We start from the raw sequence: 17,615 nt of genomic DNA, 5'->3' as shown, positions 1-17,615 counted from the left end.
CAGTTTTAGGAGAATAGGAATTAATTCTTCTTTAAATGTTTGGTAGAATTCCCCCGGGAAGCCCTCTGGCCCTGGGCTTTTGTTTGTTTCGAGATTTTTGATGACTGTTTCAATCTCCTTACTGGTTATGGGTCTGTTCAGGCTTTCTATTTCTTCCTGGTTCAGTTGTGGTAGTTTATATGTTTCTAGGAATGCATCCATTTCTTCCAGATTGTCAAATTTGTTGGCGTAGAGTTGCTCATAGTATGTTCTTATAATAGTTTGTATTTCTTTGGTGTTAGTTGTGATCTCTCCTCTTTCATTCATGATTTTATTTATTTGGGTCCTTTCTCTTTTCTTTTTGATAAGTCGGGCCAGGGGTTTATCAATTTTATTAATTCTTTCAAAGAACCAGCTCCTAGTTTCTTTGATTTGCTCTATTGTTTTTTTGGTTTCTATTTCATTGATTTCTGCTCTGATCTTTAGATTTCTCTTCTCCTGCTGGGCTTAGGGTTTCTTTCTTGTTCTTTCTCCAGCTCCTTTAGGTGTAGGGTTAGGTTGTGTACCTGAGACTTTTCTTGTTTCTTGACAAATGCTTGTACTGCTATATTTTCCTCTCAGGACTGCCTTTGTTGTGTCCCACAGATTTTGAACCATTGTATTTTCATTATCATTTGTTTCCATGATTTTTTTCCATTTTTCTTTAATTTCCTGGTTGACCCATTCATTCTTTAGAAGGATGCTGTTTAATCTCCATGTATTTGGGTTCTTTCCAAACTTCCTTTTGTGGTTGAGTTCTAGCTTCAGAGCATTGTGGTCTGAAAATATGCAGGGAATGATCCCAATCTTTTGATACTGGTTGAGTCCTGATTTAGGATGTGATCTGTGGAGAGCCATGCAGCAGAAGCTGGGAGTCACGTACTACGCGAGGCTTGAGGAGAAGGGCAGGTGAATGTTTATGTGGGGGCGCTCCAGGGAACGCACAACCTGTACTGGAGTATCGGGACTAGTATAAGATTAACCAGGGAGCATGGGAACGGCACAAAAACAGAGTGAACAATAAGTTTCAGGGGCTCACGTCAGTAGGCACGAGCTCCCCGCATGATCTGGATTGAAGTCATCTGTATCCCTTCTGATTGGATGTTATAGTAGTTGTGTTATGTGGTGATTGGTTGCTTTCTATCCACTGTGTTCTATAACTTGGGGCTATAATCGGTGTACGGGGTCCCGGGGCTGAAGATTGACAATAAAGAAGTTTGCCACTCACCTCGTCTGCGGGTCGTTCTTGCGGGTGAGAGCGACATCTGGTGCCGAAACCCGGGATCCGACGCCGAGTGCAGAGCGAGAATTGGGGTAAGAGCAACGAAAGGGAAAGCTTGCAACCATTTCTGTCTTAGGGCAGGGGAGGTTCTCTGGGACGAGTATAGACGTAGCTATTAAAGTTCCACAGAGACTAGAGTAACAAAAGATTTCCAGGATGGGAAACGAGCTTGCTAGATATAGGATGGAAGGTCCTTTAAAAGATATTCTCAAAGCAAATGGCACGCCTTTAAAGTCAAAGACAGCTCGTGCCTTCTTGAAAGAGGCAGGGGAGATTGCCCCTTGGTTTATAGAAGAAGGACTCTTGAACATATCTCAATGGGAACATCTGGGAGAGGATTTGAGACAAAGCCCCACTGTTGCTGCCGGCACTCTCGCCGTGTGGTCCCTTGTGAAAGTATGTTTGCATTCCCCCCGAGAGCCCCTGCAGCGAGCAGTACTACAGGGAGGGGAAGTTTTTGAGCAAGTGAAAGAAGAATCCCGTAAGGGCTCCTCCCGAAACTCTGACTCCGAAAGCGAAAGCTCAGAGGGGATTACGCCGCTTCTGCATTCTAACCCCACAGCGCCACCCCATGAGTGGCCCCCGCCTTATAAGCCCAGCTGCACCAAGACGTGCTATTGTTTTATTTTAAATTTCCTCACGGTTGACAGAGACGGCATTTCGGCCGCGGAGCGGCATTGGGGCCAACAGAAAACACAGCAGTTAATGGTGAAATGGAAAGATGTCTTTACTGGCTTATGGAAAGAGCCCGACCCGGTGCTTAGGCGGCACCGAGGTTCCCTTTGTGTTTTCCCGCAGGATGCACCCGCCCCTCTCCCGTCCGGACAGAGGCGGCGGCGGCTACAACGGCGGCGGCAGCAGCCTGCGTGGTGCCTTCTGGGAACGGAATCCCCAGGGCTGCCCCTGGCCCCCATGGCGCATGCGCGGGAGGCCGCTCGGTGATCCGCGGCGGCGGCGACGGCGCTTCCTGCTAGGACCGGCCGGGGCCTTACCGGAGGCTCGGGCTCCACCGACCCTCCTCCCACTCCCTCCCACTCACCCTCTGGGATCCTCTCGGCCCCTTTCCCTGGCCTCATCCCCATAGGAGTGTTAATACTTATGCTTTTATTCATGTGCCTCTTTCCCTGTGTGGTGAAATTCATGCTTACAGAATTATATAAAGTGCGAGCCATTGTGCGGAATCAGCAACGGGCTGCTCGTGACAAAACTGCACGACAACCCTGATCACGGGGTGCTCCCACCATAGCTAGTACCCTGCTGCCTCAAGCGTCTCAAAACTGGCTTTGCTGCCTAAAAGGAGCTAGTAATTGATGCCTCCCCCTGAATATGGCTCTGTATGCTGGGTCAGTAGCCAAAGACGGGTAAGACTGATCCCTCACCTTAGCAACCTAAGACAGGGGCTCCTCGGTGAAGGGGAGTACCCAATGACGGGTAAGCATGTGTGCTGAGGATTGGCAACCTAAGACAGGCACGACCCCTGCCATGTAATAAATAAAAAAGGGGGAGCTGTGGAGAGCCATGCAGCAGAAGCTGGGAGTCACATACTAGGCGAGGCTTGAGGAGAAGGGCAGGTGAATGTTTATGTGGGGGCGCTCCAGGGAACGCACAACCTGTACTGGAGTATCGGGACTAGTATAAGATTAACCAGGGAGCATGGGAACGGCACAAAAAGAGTGAACAATAAGTTTCGGGGGCTCACGTCAGTAGGCACGAGCTCCCCGCATGATCTGGATTGAAGTCATCTGTATCCCTTCTGATTGGATGTTATAGTAGTTGTGTTATGTGGTGATTGGTTGCTTTCTATCCACTGTGTTCTATAACTTGGGGCTATAATCGGTGTATGGGGTCCCGGGGCTGAAGATTGACAATAAAGAAGTTTGCCACTCACCTCGTCTGCGGGTCGTTCTTGCGGGTCGAGAGCGACAGTGATCTATTCTGGAGAATGTTCCATGTGCACTAGAGAAGAATGTGTATTCTGTTGCTTTGGGATGAAATGTTCTGAATATATCTGTGAGGTCCATCTGGTCCAGTGTGTCATTTAAGGCCTTTATTTCCTTGCTGATCTTTTGCTTGGATGATCTGTCCATTTCAGTGAGGGGAGTGTTAAAGTCCCCTCCTATTATTGTATTATTGTTGATGTGTTTCTTTGATTTTGTTATTAATTGGTTTATATAGTTGGCTGCTCCCACGTTGGGGGCATAGATATTTAAAATTGTTAGATCTTCTTGTTGGTCAGACACTTTGTGTATGATATAGTGTCCTTCCTCATCTCTTATTATAGTCTTTGGCTTAAAATCTAATTGATCTGATGTAAGGATTGCCACTCCTGCTTTCTTCTGATGTGCATCAGCATGGTAAATTCTTTTCCACCCCCTCACTTTAAATCTGGAGGTGTCTTCGGTCTTAAAATGAGTTTCTTGGAGGCAACATATAGATGGGTTTTGTTTTCTTATCCATTCTGATACCCTGTGTCTTTTGACTGGGGCATTTAGCCCATTAACATTCAGGGTAACTATTGAGAGATATGAATTTAGTGCCATTGTATTGCCTGTAAGGTGCCTGTTACTGTATATTGTCTCTGTTCCTTTCTGATCTACGACTTGTAGGCTCTCTCTTTGCTTAGAGGACCCCTTTCAATATTTCTGTAGAGCTGGTTTGATGTTTGCAAATTCTTTCCATTTTTGTTTGTTCTGGAAGATTTTAATCTCTCCTTCTATTTTCAATGATAGCCTAGCTGGATATAGTATTCTGGGCTGCATGTTTTTCTCATTTAGTGCTCTGAAAATATCATGCCAGCTCTTTCTGGCCTGCCAGGTCTCTGTGGATAAGTCAGCTGCCAATCTAATATTTTTACCATTGTAGGTTACAGACTTCTTTTCCCCAGCAGCTTTCAGGATTTTCTCTTTGTCACTAAGAGTTGAAAATTTTACTATTAGGTGACGGGGTGTGTGCCTATTCTTATTGATTTTGAGGGGTGTACTCTGAACCTCCTTAATTTTGATGCTCGTTCCCTTTGCCATATTGGGGTAATTCTCCCCAATAATTCTCTCCAGTATACCTTCTGCTCTCCTCTCTCTTTCTTCTTCTTCTGGAATCTCAATTATTTTAATGTTGTTTCGTCTTATGGTGTCATTTATTCGCGAATTCTCCCCTCGTGGTCCAGTAGCTGTTTGTCCCTCTTTTGCTCAGCTTCTTTATTCTCTGTCATTTGGTCTTCTATATCGCTAATTCTTTCTTCTGCCTCATTTATCCTAGCAGTGAGAGTCTCCATTTTTGATTGAACCTCATTAATAGCTTTTTTGATTTCAACTTGGTTAGATTTTAGTTCTTTTATTTCTCCAGAAAGGGTTTTTATATATCCCGAGAGGGTTTCTCTAATATCTTCCATGTCTTTTTCGAGCCTGGCTACAACCTTGAATTGTCATTCTGAACTCTAGATCTGACATAATACCAATGTCTATATTGATTAGGTCCTTAGTCTTTGGTACTGCCTCTTGTTCTTTTTTTTGTGGTGAATTTTTCTGTCTTGTCATTTTGTCCAGATAAGAGTATATGAAGGAGCAAGTAAAATACTAAAAGCGTGGCAACAACCCCAGGAAAATATGCTTTAACCACATTAGAAGAGATCCCAATCGTGAGGGGGGAGAAAGGGGATAAAAAGAGGTTCAAAAAGAAAGAAAGGAAAAAAAAAAAAAGAAAAGAAAAAGAAAAGAATTAAAAAAAGAAAACGAATAAAGAAAAGTAAAAAAAATACATATATACATATATATGTATATATATATATATATATATATATATATATATATATATTAGATAAGCTAGTTAAAAAACGTTAAAAAGGAAAACGGTAAAAGTTAAAAAAATTTTAGCAAAGAAAAGAAAAAAATGAGAAATAAAAAAATTACTTTTACTACAAGACTAAAATATCACAGGGAGAAAGCCTTGAGTTCCGTGCTTTGCTTTCTCCTCCTCTGGAATTCTGCTGCTCTCCTTGGTATTGAAACCACACTCCTTGGTAGGTGAACTTGGTCTTGGCTGGATTTCTTGTTGATTTTCTGGGGGAGGGGCCTGGTGTAGTGATTCCCAAGTGTCTTTGCCCCACGCGGAATTGCACCGCCCTTACCAGTGGCCGGGTGAGTAATCTGCTCAGGTTTGCTTTCAGGAGCTTTTATTCCCTGAGCGCTTTCCGTTGAGTTCCGAAGGATGCGAATGCAAATGGCGGCCTCCTGGTCTCTGGCCCGGAGGAGCCGAGAGCCCGGGGCCCCACTTCTCAGTGCGCCCTCAGAGAACAGCGCCCAGTAACTCCCGTCTGCCTGACGTCCGGCCGCTCTCCGAGCTCACCCAGCCTGCGATTGGTTCAAGGTAACCCCGAGGTGTGAGCTTACTGTCGGCTCTGTCTCTGTAGCCAGCTTTCCCGTTCCAATACCTGCAAGCTCTGCGACACTCAGACACCCCCAATCCTTCTGTGACCCTGCGGGACCTGAGGCCACGATGACCTCGCGTGGGCTTTGCCCTGGTTTAGCCTCTGGAGCGATGTCCCTCAGCGGAACAGACTTTTAAAAGTCCTGATTTTGTGCTCCATTGCTCCACCGCTTGCCGGGAGCCGGCCCCTCCCCCCGGGGTCTATCTTTCCGTCGCTTTGGATTCACTTCTCGGCCAGTCCTACCTTTCAGAAAGTGGTTGTTTTTCTGTTTCTAGAATTGCTGTTCTTCTCTTCGATCTGCCTGATGAAGTCCCAGAACCTAAGTCAGGTTCGGTGGTGTGAGGAGGTTCGGAGCCGACGATTAAAGAAAGAATTCTTAAGACGTCGTTGGTGCAAAAGGTGATTTATTAGAGCACGGGGACAGGGCCCGTGGGCAGGCAGAGATGCAGCTGCCACCCCGGGTTGTTAGGAGTGGTTGGTTATATACACAGGAGTTGGGTAGGTGAGGACAAAGGGGTGTTCAGAAGGGCTATTGGGGCAAAGAATACTATCAGGATATTGAAGGCTTAGTTGTTATCAAGTAAAGACAATTGGGAGTCTCCTGGTGGAATGTTACATTCCTGCTATCAAGCATCCTTGTTAATGAGATTTAGGTTTAGAAGAAATTTAACTTTATTTACTTTTCCTTCTACTCCACCTCCTTCGGTTTTTATGGAGGGGAGGGTAACTGAGTTCTGTGTCTTTGGAAATTGGGCTATTGATTGTTGTAATCTCAAGGACATTTGCAAACCAAGGGAGGCTCCTGTTTTGAAGGATTGTGATCTCAGCAAGTTAACTATTTAACATTTTATGGCAGTCAGGGGTGCCTGAGGAATGCTACACCTATGGAGGGGAGCGGATGAAGGGGGGGGTGCAAGGCGCCAGCTCTTGCTTTGTCCTCAGCCAGCCACCTGCTCCCTCATCATGCCGATGGATTTGCAGGCATTTGCAATCTTTAGATAAGCTATCTAGCTGATCTCCTGCTAGCTGAAGTAGTCTCAGCCTGCTACTTCTCCTCCATCTTCCATAAATAAAATCTTAAAAAAAAAAAAAAGAAGATTGCGAAAGCTCCCACCACAAGAACTGAACTCAGACAGAAGAACAAAGACCAAAGATGGTGAAAGTTCCCTCCACAAGACCTGAATTCGGACAGGAGAACAAAGGCCCAAGCAGGAATCTGAGACCCCTGCCCTGGGCTCCTGTGAACCAATGAGATCCTGACAAGCAGGCGAGATCCAAATAAGGGAAACTTGCAAAAAGACCCCTAAGCTTTCCCCAAGACCCCGTAAATACCCCCTCCTCCTTGCCTTGGGCGTGACTTCCCTCACTCTGTCTTCCAGAGTCAAGGAACTTCGCCTGAGGGTTTCTACCTCCTCCCGGTGCAACTTTCTTGGCTCCCCTTCACCTGGGCCCTGAATCTTCACGGGAGAGAACTTTTAATAAACCTTGCCTTACACCCACTTCGCCTGGTGTTGTGTTTATTTTGTCGGAAAAACTTTACAGATAGAGGGGTTGTATCCATTGAAAGGAGCAATAGCAAGATCACTGTTGCTTCTGAGGTGCCTTTTTTCAAAAAGGTATTTGAAATATCTCACCAAAAAGTATTTGAAGAATAGACATCTACTTGATTGTGTGTACATAGTTGCTAAGAGCAAAGAGAGTTGCTAATTGTATTACCTTCCAGATTAATCAGGGTGAGGAAGGGGAAGATTAAAACTCATTTATCTGGAATATTTCATAGGAGTTCTTGTAAAATTTGGGAACCAAAATGGTAGTTTTCCTTGTGTCTCTGCACTATGGGTTGACCAGAAAATTGGACATTGTAGTAATAGAACTTTATTTCGGAAACAAACAAACAAACAAACAAACAAAATTAAAAAAAAAAAAAGAACTTTACTCAGGCTGCCATTCTCTTATTTGTTATTACATGTAATTTTTCCAACTTGAAAATTTTAGTTATTGTGGTAATAATACCAAAATATTAGTAGAGTACTTCTAGAGAATTGCTAGCAATTTGACCTTGATCAGATGGATGGTAGGTCCCCCTATATAATGGGTAGCCCAATAATGGGTCCATGATTAAAGGAGCGAGACTGATACAAAGCAAAAGTGAAGCAAAGCTTTATTTCACGCCAAGCATTAAGAATCAAACTGACCCTCAGACTGGTCGGGGCTGTCCCTTACAGAGAAAACAACCCCTCCCTGCTTTCCAGCCTAATTTTTATAGAGCAAAGCCCATGTGGTTGGGCCTGGCCACACAGTAGCCATGGAAACTATCCCATTACCTTGTTAGCTAGGAGACAGTATGCGCTCCCACTGATTGAATACCTCCACTGGGCCTGACCCACCTTTGTACTTGGACTTTGTTATGCGGAACTGGTTTCCAGGACTTGTTTTTAAGTAAGTTCCCTGGGGTGGGGGGGTGCAAAGTCAATTGAAGTTTTACAACAAAATGGCAGTTCAATCAGGGTGGGGCTGCTCTGGCTGAATAGGCCTTTACAGATAAGGGTGTACAGCTGCATGCTCTGTAGTTAGTCACTAATTTACTTTAAAAAAGTGTGAGTTTCATCTGGTGCTTTTCTCAGAGAGTCAGTTATACAGCCATGGCGACTCCTAATTGACTGAAAGCAAAAGCAGTGACTTCTTTGAGGTTCTCTTCTTGCAGGAAATTGCAGGGTTGATAAAAATTCAGGGTTCTGGGGCGCTTCAATTTTTATTACAATTTACTCGATGCACACAATTAATATGTATGCTAAAACTTTTTCTTCCTGTGGAAATAAAGTGTCGTTTTGTGATGCTGTATATTCTACTACCCTCCAGAAAAGACTCTGAAGAGCAGTTGTAGAAGTGCCCAGTGTGGGACCAGCAGCTCCTGTGGTGAATGAATTTGGCCAAGGCAGGATACAGGACATGAGTTTATGGAATGCACTGCAAGGGAGCAGTGGGCAGGACAGCAAAGGAGATACTGTCCGCCAGGGGGCAGTGGTGGTGTAGCTACAGGGAACTCAGGGAGGAGAACTGGAAAGGTATGGATTTTTCCTTTTTTGGTACTTGTGCCCAGTCATAAGTAGCCCATTGGTCAGAAACTAGGGCTACCTCCTGTTTCCAGATGGGTTTCCTGATGTGCCTGTTTGTCCTCAGCCTGGCAGTCACTGTGGGCCTTTCTTCCTTACTCAGAGTTCAGGGCTCAAGACTGCTGCCTCAAAGCGCCCTCTATACCAGGTTTTAAAGTACGTGAAAGTGCACAAAAATGAAGTTATAAATAATTACAAACTGTAATTTGCAACAAACTATTGCTTTGGCTCCCATCAGGGGGACCTGGAGATAAGCAATAGTAGAGCTTCTAGCGTGGACATCTGTGCAACTTTCCAGGATCCACTGGAGTCTTGGACAGGGGATGGAAAAGTAAAGGAGAAATGATTGACAGTTCATGCTGAGGAGATGGAAACAAAATGTGGACATGCTCAGGAAATAGTATCTTCTGTGCCAGTTAGGCCATGGATTGATTTAATGTCAAATCATTCTACAAACAGACATTAAGTTGGACCAGACAGAAAGTGGGATTTTGTTGCCTGTGTGTCTGAAAAGGTATTAACTTGTAAAGATGTCATTGCTGCCAACCGAAAATCAAGAGTATTTGAGAATGACTTTGAAAAGAGACCCTGAGACCTTATGGTGCCCTTGTAAAATCTAACCATTGCAGAAACACCTGCCTTGTATTAAAATTAAAGAGTATAAACTAATGTTTTTTAAGAGCTTGCTTACAGCTAATTTCCACACCTGGAATTCTTGGCCTCTGTTAGTAGCATACCTGGAAATTAAAAGTTTGAGTTCTCCCTTTGCTTCAATTTAATATTTTGCACTCCTTGGATTGAATTTAATATGTTGAATGTTTTCAATTTGATTTGTGGTAGAGGCTTTAGCATTTTCTACTTCTATGCAAATTTCTTAAAGCAGAATTATTTGCATGTTTTTCTGTCTTCACAGAAGGCAAAGTTTCTTTTCTTTTCTTTCCTTTCCTTTTCTTTTTTTTTTTTAATAACAAAGTAGTCATTCAATTATTTATTTCACGTCCTCCACACTAGACGTGGACCCGTGTTTATGTATTTCTCATTCATCATTATATTCCCAGCACTAGATCAGTGTCTGGCTTATAGTCACCACTCAAGAATATCTGTTGATTGAAAGATAAACAGACTTCATAAGCACAGAGAAAAATTTGGTGGTTGTCAGAAGGGAGAAGGTGGGAGGAATGGGCAAAATAGGAGAAGGGGATTAAAATTTTAGGATAGGAGCAGATTTCTTAAATAGAACACAAAAAGCATCAACCATAAATAAATGACTGATGAGGTGGACAACATTGAAATTAAAAACTTCTGTTCATAAAAAAACACATTAAGAGAATGAAAAGGCCAGGCCAGGCTGGGAAATGATGGTTGTAATACATAAAACTGGCAAAGGACTCACATCCAGATATATAAAGAATGATCCAAGTCAGTGAGAAATAAAGATTGATTAAAAAAATGTCCAAGAGGCTAGAAAGTACTAATGAGGGCAGCAGAAAGGCCTGCTGACAGGTGGACAGATGCTCCACCTCCTTTTTAGGGAAACATACTGGAAGCATGAGGAGATGGCCCTAAGCACCACCAGAGTGGTCAAAACTGCAAAGCTGACCAGGATGCGAAGCAGCTTTCTGAAGCCTTGATGGGGTGTGAATGAAAGACCATTTCTGAGTACTGTCCACATTTGCTGTACAGCTAAACAATGGCATACCCAGCAATTCCAGAACTAGGCATGCCCCCAGAAAATGCATTCACATGTGCACCAGAAGACACATACAAGAATGCCTGCAATAACATTATTCATAATTCCATTTGTATGAAACTTAAAAATCAAGAAATACTAATCAGGACAGTGATGAGTTTGGGGAGAAGTAGTGTACTTCAGAGGTACTTGGCCTAGATGGTGGTCACCAAGGAGTATTTATTTTGTGATAATTCAGTGAGCTGTAAAACTTGGGACTTGTATACATTTATATATGTGTGTTATATTTCAATAAAAAGTTAAGAAAAGTTTTAAATACTAATTGACTAATGAATGGATTAACAAATTAATATTAAGAAAAGTTTCTTTTTGGTTTAACTGGGCATCAGCTGGACTTTGGCACTGTCCCTTACCATGATTAGTGAGGTTGTTAGTAAGTGCGTGACCTGGGTTTGTAAATTGTACCTGTTTGTTGCATTGATGTTTGCCTGTAGTGATTCTTCATTTGTTTGTAAAATATTAACCTTGGGCTGAAATTAGCAGATACAATTTTTTGCAAACTACTCCTAGATTTTAAAGCTTATAAAAAAATTGAAATATATGTTTTTTAATTTATTTTTTATTTATTTTCAGCATAACAGTATTTATTATTTTTGTACCACACCCAGTGCTCCATGCAATCCGTGCCCTCTATAATACCCACCACCTGGTATCCCAACTTCCCACCCCCGCCCCTTCAAAACCCTCAGATTGTTTTTCAGAGTCCACAGTCTCTCATGGTTGACCACCTCCCCTTCCAATATCCCCCAACTCCCTTCTCCTCTTTAGCTCCCCATGTCCTCCACACTATTTGTTATGCTCCACAAATAAGTGAAGCCATATGATAATTAACCCTCTCTGCTGGACTTATTTCACTCAGCATAATGTATGGTTTTTTAATGTCTTCTTGAGCTCTCATGATTGAGTTTTGATCACATTTTAGAGTAGCTAACACATGGTTAAAAAAAGACAAAAGAAAGAAGACTCTCGTTCTTAAAGCTCATCAGCTCAGACAGAGGAGCAGATGTCCATTTCAGGGAGTCTATTTCAGGCCAGAGAAGATAGGGAATGTCCTTGAAACAAAAGGAGTTTTGGCACCTGCATGGGAATATTCTTTCAGGGCCCTGTTCTGAGGTAGACTAACCGATAATTGGCTCCAATTATCATAATCATTAACCATAAATGAACGAGGAAGAAGGCCCCACATACAAGAAGAATAACGTGGGTCTATTAAGAGGAAGAACAGTGAAAGAGTCAGTGTCCCCTTTATTAGCTTCACCTGGCAAGCTGTGTTTATTACGAGGAGTAGGCCTATTTAGATATCATCATCCAACACATCAGGAGGGTTACTATTAGCCTGGTGAGTGGCTAGACATACTCTGTCAAGGTCAGAATCCTGATTTAGGGTCATGACGGCCTCGATATAGGGTACCTCAGTCAATTTGCCCTTTTTCCTGCAGAACCAATCTAAATGGTAGATCATACTGAAACTCAGCATCTCATGAATTGGCCATTTTTCCTCATCTAATAAGGAGTACCGAGGCCATGAAGGGTTACAGAGAAAATCAGTTTTGTCTTTCTTAAATCTTGTGATCTGAATTGATGCTAGTGGGTTAAAAGACATCCCAAGGGAGAACCCTTGGGGACTGAAGAAGATCCCATGTTCCTAGAGAAGCAGAAAAGGTCCATTAACAAGAAAATCCCCCATACTCCCCTGTGACGTCCTATGCAAGATATGTCAGAGGTTCCCAGTGTCAAAGTGACTGGAGGTGTGCCTAGAACAAAACTGCTGTGAACACTTACAGCCTTGTAGGAGGGATGCTGTTGCCCCCCACCTCCCCATAGCATTCTAGACTACAAATTGATGCTGGTGAATTCACTGAAATACCCTGACATGCCATGAAGAACTTGCCATTTTTAACCTATGGAAAACAATAGACGTTTTATGAGAAGAAATTACCCAACATGGTGATTCAAGCTGTGATTAGAGGACACTGATAAAAAATTGTAAAGATATAAATCCATCATGGTCTAAGTAACATCCCAATGCATGTAGTCTTTACAGTCAACTTCCCTAGGTGTGGGCCAAAGTGGGTGAAAGGAATGGGAGATAGGCTCCCAGTTAGATGATAGGTATACTTTTGGAGAGCACAGAATAATGTTTAACTTGTTGAATCAGCATATTGACATCTGAAAAATAACATTGTCAATTGCACTTATAAAAATGAGTCATAAAAAATTAAAATAAAGTTTTACCTTTTTAGAGGTTTTTAAAAAGTGAGTTTAATACTTTCTACCAACTAGCACATTAGAAATTCACAATTATTTTTACCTTACCATTGTTTTAAAGCCTAGTTGTTTGTCTGGAAGTGTTTTGAAAGCACTTGAAGGTATTATGTGCTATTATATTATATGCTAACAGCTATTATATGGCTGTTAAAGTAGAAAGTGCAATCTTAACACCCCACTAGATAATTTATATTTTGAGCAAGAAAAATCATTCACGGCCCGTGAGTAGTGTTTGTTAACAAATAGCTGGAGCATGAGCCTGATGAACTGGCAGTGTGTGGGTGGGGGGAATGAAGTTTGCTGTTTGGTGTCTTTCCTGCAATGTCTCCAGGTGTCTTTCCAGTGTCCTTCAGGAAAATCTTCCCTGTGCTTTGTCATTCCTTCCCCTCCTCTTCCAACATGGGATCCAAGGGACAGCATTCAAGGGAGATAAGATTTCTGGCCCAATCATGCTGGGCCACTGTTGAAACCAAGGTCCCCTTCCTTCTCCTCTTTCATCCTGAGTTAGGTGGAGCTGGGGGCTGGGCTGGACCTGAGGACTGGGGTGTGTGTTGAGGGCAGTGCTGGTGCAGCTCCAGCACTCCTACTTCTAGAAAGTTCCTGGAATAAGGATTATTATACGGCAGGGTTCATGTCTTCCTTCATCTCTGTTGCATATGTGAGAATGAAGTGTCGTAAGAACTTTTTTTTTTTACCCTCTGTTCTTGTTTTTTGTTTTTGTTTTTGTTTTTTTTTTCCCCTCTGTTCTTGTATAGAATTCCACTAATGTCTCGCAGGCCTTGAGGAGTCTCCCTGTTGGGCAGGAAAAGTTGGTGGCAGTGGGGAATGGACCTGGAGGCTAATATTGGTCCTTGTTCATTCATTATTTTTTCAATTAAGATGGGTTTTCTCAATATTCCTGACTCTAAGTAGATATTGGCAGAAATGCACATTTGGGGATAACAGCATGGGATGTGTTCAGATATATGTATAAGTCATGGGTTTACACAGAGTCTTAATATGTCTGACCAGATATCTGGGCAGATACATGCATGTATTGATGGATCAGTCTTTGTTTCATTAAAACAAATGTAGCAGATCATTCAGAACAATCAAAAGTGAACACAGGCTGAGAGATGCTTTGCTGGGAGCAAGGCCGTGTCATTGCTCCTAAGCAGGAAAATGCTGGGGAGCAGCAGGACAGGGTGTGTGTGGTGGGATCCACAGTGTCCTCCCTGTTCCTCTTCCAGCTGCCTGCTGAGGGCTCTGCAGGACAGTGCATCCCCTACCCTGCCCCGTGTCTCTCTGGGGCGGGTGAGAGCACAAGGGAGCTCTGCTGGTGTCTCCATCTGTCCTATTAGTGGAGGCCCTGGCTCTACAAAGATTCTTGTGATCTTCCAACTGCTAGTAGTATATAAATTTTAAGAGGATTTCCCAAATGTAAACAAGAACAAGGGACCATGATGCTTGTCTAATGAGGTTATGTTTTAGAAAATGAAAAATATGAATTTCACCATGAAAAGTGTGAAAATAAATTTGCCCCAATTTCTTGTTTCCTGGCTTTGTTGGTATCTGAGCAGTTATTCTCCAATGAATTCAATGCACCCAGCTATTTACAGGTTATGGAGTATGTGTTAGGTAGTAGTTTACATACAAAGCTGACAGAATCCCCATCTTCACACAGTTTACATTCTGTCCGGAGACAGCAAACCACAATGCCATATAATCTACATCTGTTAGAGGAGTGGGGAGCATGGGACAAAGAAGTAGAGCAGGTGGGACAGTTGTGGGGGCAGGAGTAGCTTTGGGCAGGCAGCAGTGCTCCATAAGGTAACCAGTGTAAGCAGTGAGATAGGAACAAAGATGGGAGGAGATGGGGTACCAGCCTGTGAGGATTCCAATGGAAAGAGTGTCTCCACAGGGAAGAAGATCCTGGGCAAGCTGGCAGAGTGCTTGGATCATCAAGGAGCAGAGAAGGCAAGTATTAGCTGGAGCAAACTGAATGAGGAGAGAAGCAGGAGTTGAGAGTCAGAGAGCTCTGTGAGGTCTTCCTCTTGGGATTTCAGACCAAGTGGGGAACTAAGGAGCCATTGCAGGGCTTTGAGTCAAGTAAGGGCATGGTTTTACCTACAGGTTAAAAGGGTCACACACATGGGGTTGGGGTTGGGGAGAGGATATTCCCAGGGAGACTAGTCACTGTCATCCCCCAGGTGAGACCGATAACTCAGCCACATTTGAGTAGCACAGGAGGTGATAAATTGCTCTTCAGAGGTCCAGCAGGGCTGTTCCTACAGAAGATTGTTTCATGGCTTGTCCACCCGTACTCAGAAGGCCAAGGACTGTCAGGGGTGGTGGTGGAGGGAACCTTCTTCTGTAGCTAGTACTGATTTGGTGCCTGTAACCTACAGAATAGGGGATGATTTTAATGGAAACAGCTGTGGGCTCCAGTTTTCAGTGCACATGGAATTCAGTAGAGGAAAAACACATGTACAGAAATAATGAACTTAGGAGCAGGTATGGGGAAGTTTCTGGATGTGGACGCATGAGCAGAGAGTTCCCACCTAGGCAACAGTAGTGCTCTTTGGTGTGTTTTCAGTCATGTCCCAAGAGGAGGCAGGTTAGAGCTGTGGTTCTCAGAGTGTGGTCCCTGGAACACCAGTATCAACATCCCTACCACCTCCTTAGAAATGCACATTCTTGGACCCACTCCAGAACTACTGAAACAGGAGCTCTGAGGGTGGAGCCCAGCAGTCTGTGTTTCATAGGCCTTTCTGGTGATTGTGATGCCTGTGGAAGGTTAGAACCATTGCGTTAGAGTCCTTTATGGAAGGACGTCCTGGAGCCAGGAGCACAGGCTGATGAGGAGTCTTGTTGACACCATTTCTGGGTCTCAAAATTGTAAGATGATCTTTCCATGATTCAGAATGGTCAGAGCTAAGTCCCTCAGGTCAGGGTCTCCTGCCTGACATTTACCTCCTCCTACCTGGGACTCCCAACTGACAGTTTGTTCCCTGCCCCTGGCCTTTCTCACTCCTATGTCTGTGTCCACAACAGAGTTCATGGCCTCACTGGTGAAGACCTTCCTCACCAGGGAGGAGGCAATCCCGCACATCCATAATGTCCAGGCTATCAACAACAGGCTGTATGCCTGCTTCTTTCAACAAGGAAACGTCTGTGAATCTGTCTGTTCGGAGGTGAAGGTGACAGATGGGCTGTTGACCTATATTAGGTCCTGCAGTATTAGAGTTAGGAGCCACCTCAGAGCCAAGTAAATCAGCCCCTTATTTTTCAGGTAAAGGAAAGGAAGTCTTTCACTTATTCAGATTCAGTTATTCAGTATAAATATAGAGAACCCTACTAAGTACCAGGTTCCCTTTTAGATACCTGGACACATCAGTGAACAAAAGAACGATCTCTGCACTGCAGCATTTATATTCTAGAGGCAAAAAACAGATACATGGATGGGGGCTAAAGGATGTTAGATGTTAATGAGTAGGCATTTTGAAGAGTGGATATCTGAGGGTGAGAGTTCCAAGAAGAGGAACATGCATGTGAAACACTTGAGGGAGGAGAGTGGTTTGTGAGTCTGTGCAGACACAGAGTCCACATAGTTGGTAAGAAAGGTGAATGGGAGGATGGGGAGAAGTGATAATCCTGGAATAAAGAGGTGTTCCTGGTCCATGGGCACAGAGAAGAGATTGATCATGAAAAGCTCATGAGGAGGTCACACTTGAGCAGGTACCTGAGTGAAGCACATAGTGTTCCAAATAGTCCTGCAGGTTGATGAACTGGACTATCAGGGGAACAGAGAGCATGGTTACTGTGGTTATTACAGTTAACCAAATAGTCCAGAGACTGGAATGCGTGTGCTCTCTGGGGCACAGGTATGGAATTTAGGCTGGAAGTGGACAGGGATTTTGTTGGGCAGGGGTGGAGGCAGACGTCAGCGTAGAGAAGTCTTTGTGTGCTGTGTAATGGAGTTTGGATGCAGACCTAAGGAAAATTTAAACAGAATTGTGCAGGAGTTTGCTTTAACAGCATGAAGGATGGAGACTGGAGGCATGGATGTAGTTACATAGAGGAAGTTTGGCTGTCTGACTCTGTGTAGGGGCAGCTGGGTAGAAGAGGAGGCGTCTGGTTTCACAGAGGTTTGGAAAGTAGACTCAACTGAGTGTGAACGTTTGGGGACAGAGTTTAGAGGTGGGACAGAAGACTACAGAGAGTCAGAGGGCTCACATAATGTAAGGAAGGCTGAGGCATTGGGGATATTTTAATCATTGTCCTATCACAGATGGGTCCAATCATGAATTAGTTCAGGATTTGAGTTGGAAGTATCTGAGAGGAATGTCAGAGCTAACCCCCAGGGATGTGGATATTAGGGAAGCAGCTCAGGAGGTATGTAGGGTTGTCAATGGTGGAAATGATGACCAAGTGGCAGTGGGTGTGCAAGAGTGTGTGAGGTGAGAAGAGCAGAGAAGGATGGATCCTGGGACCAAATTCCTCCTTCTGTCACTCCGAAGGATGGACCGCTGCCATCATGTTCGGGGAGAGGAGCCCATACTCTGTGCCTGCAGCAGTCCCTGTGCACTTTCCTTCTGTTCCCTGAGTCAGGGCTACTGTTTTGCTCCCTGTAGAGGCCACTCCTCAAAGAGACCCCAGAATGCAATGCTGTCCCTGGAGCTGTGCGCAGAAAGACTCTGCTGGGATTCCTGGATTCTCCAGCTTCTCTCTTGCAGGTATGGGCTCTACTCCTCAAGTGCACATCCAAGCAGCAGAGGAGGA

The 17,615-nt window shown here is 43.9% G+C and overlaps 1 protein-coding gene across 1 annotated transcript in view; it reads right to left on the bottom strand.

Moving 5' to 3' along the window:
* LOC309865779 (butyrophilin-like protein 1) overlaps window positions 1-17,615 on the bottom strand; it is a 507,893-nt gene that overhangs the window by 40,283 nt on the left and 449,995 nt on the right. The window lies entirely within an intron of this gene.

The sequence above is a fragment of the Mustela nivalis genome, assembly GCF_964662115.1.
Source record: "Mustela nivalis genome assembly, chromosome: 5".
Lineage (NCBI taxonomy): Eukaryota > Metazoa > Chordata > Mammalia > Carnivora > Mustelidae > Mustela > Mustela nivalis.
This window is presented reverse-complemented; position numbering and strand designations above follow the sequence as displayed.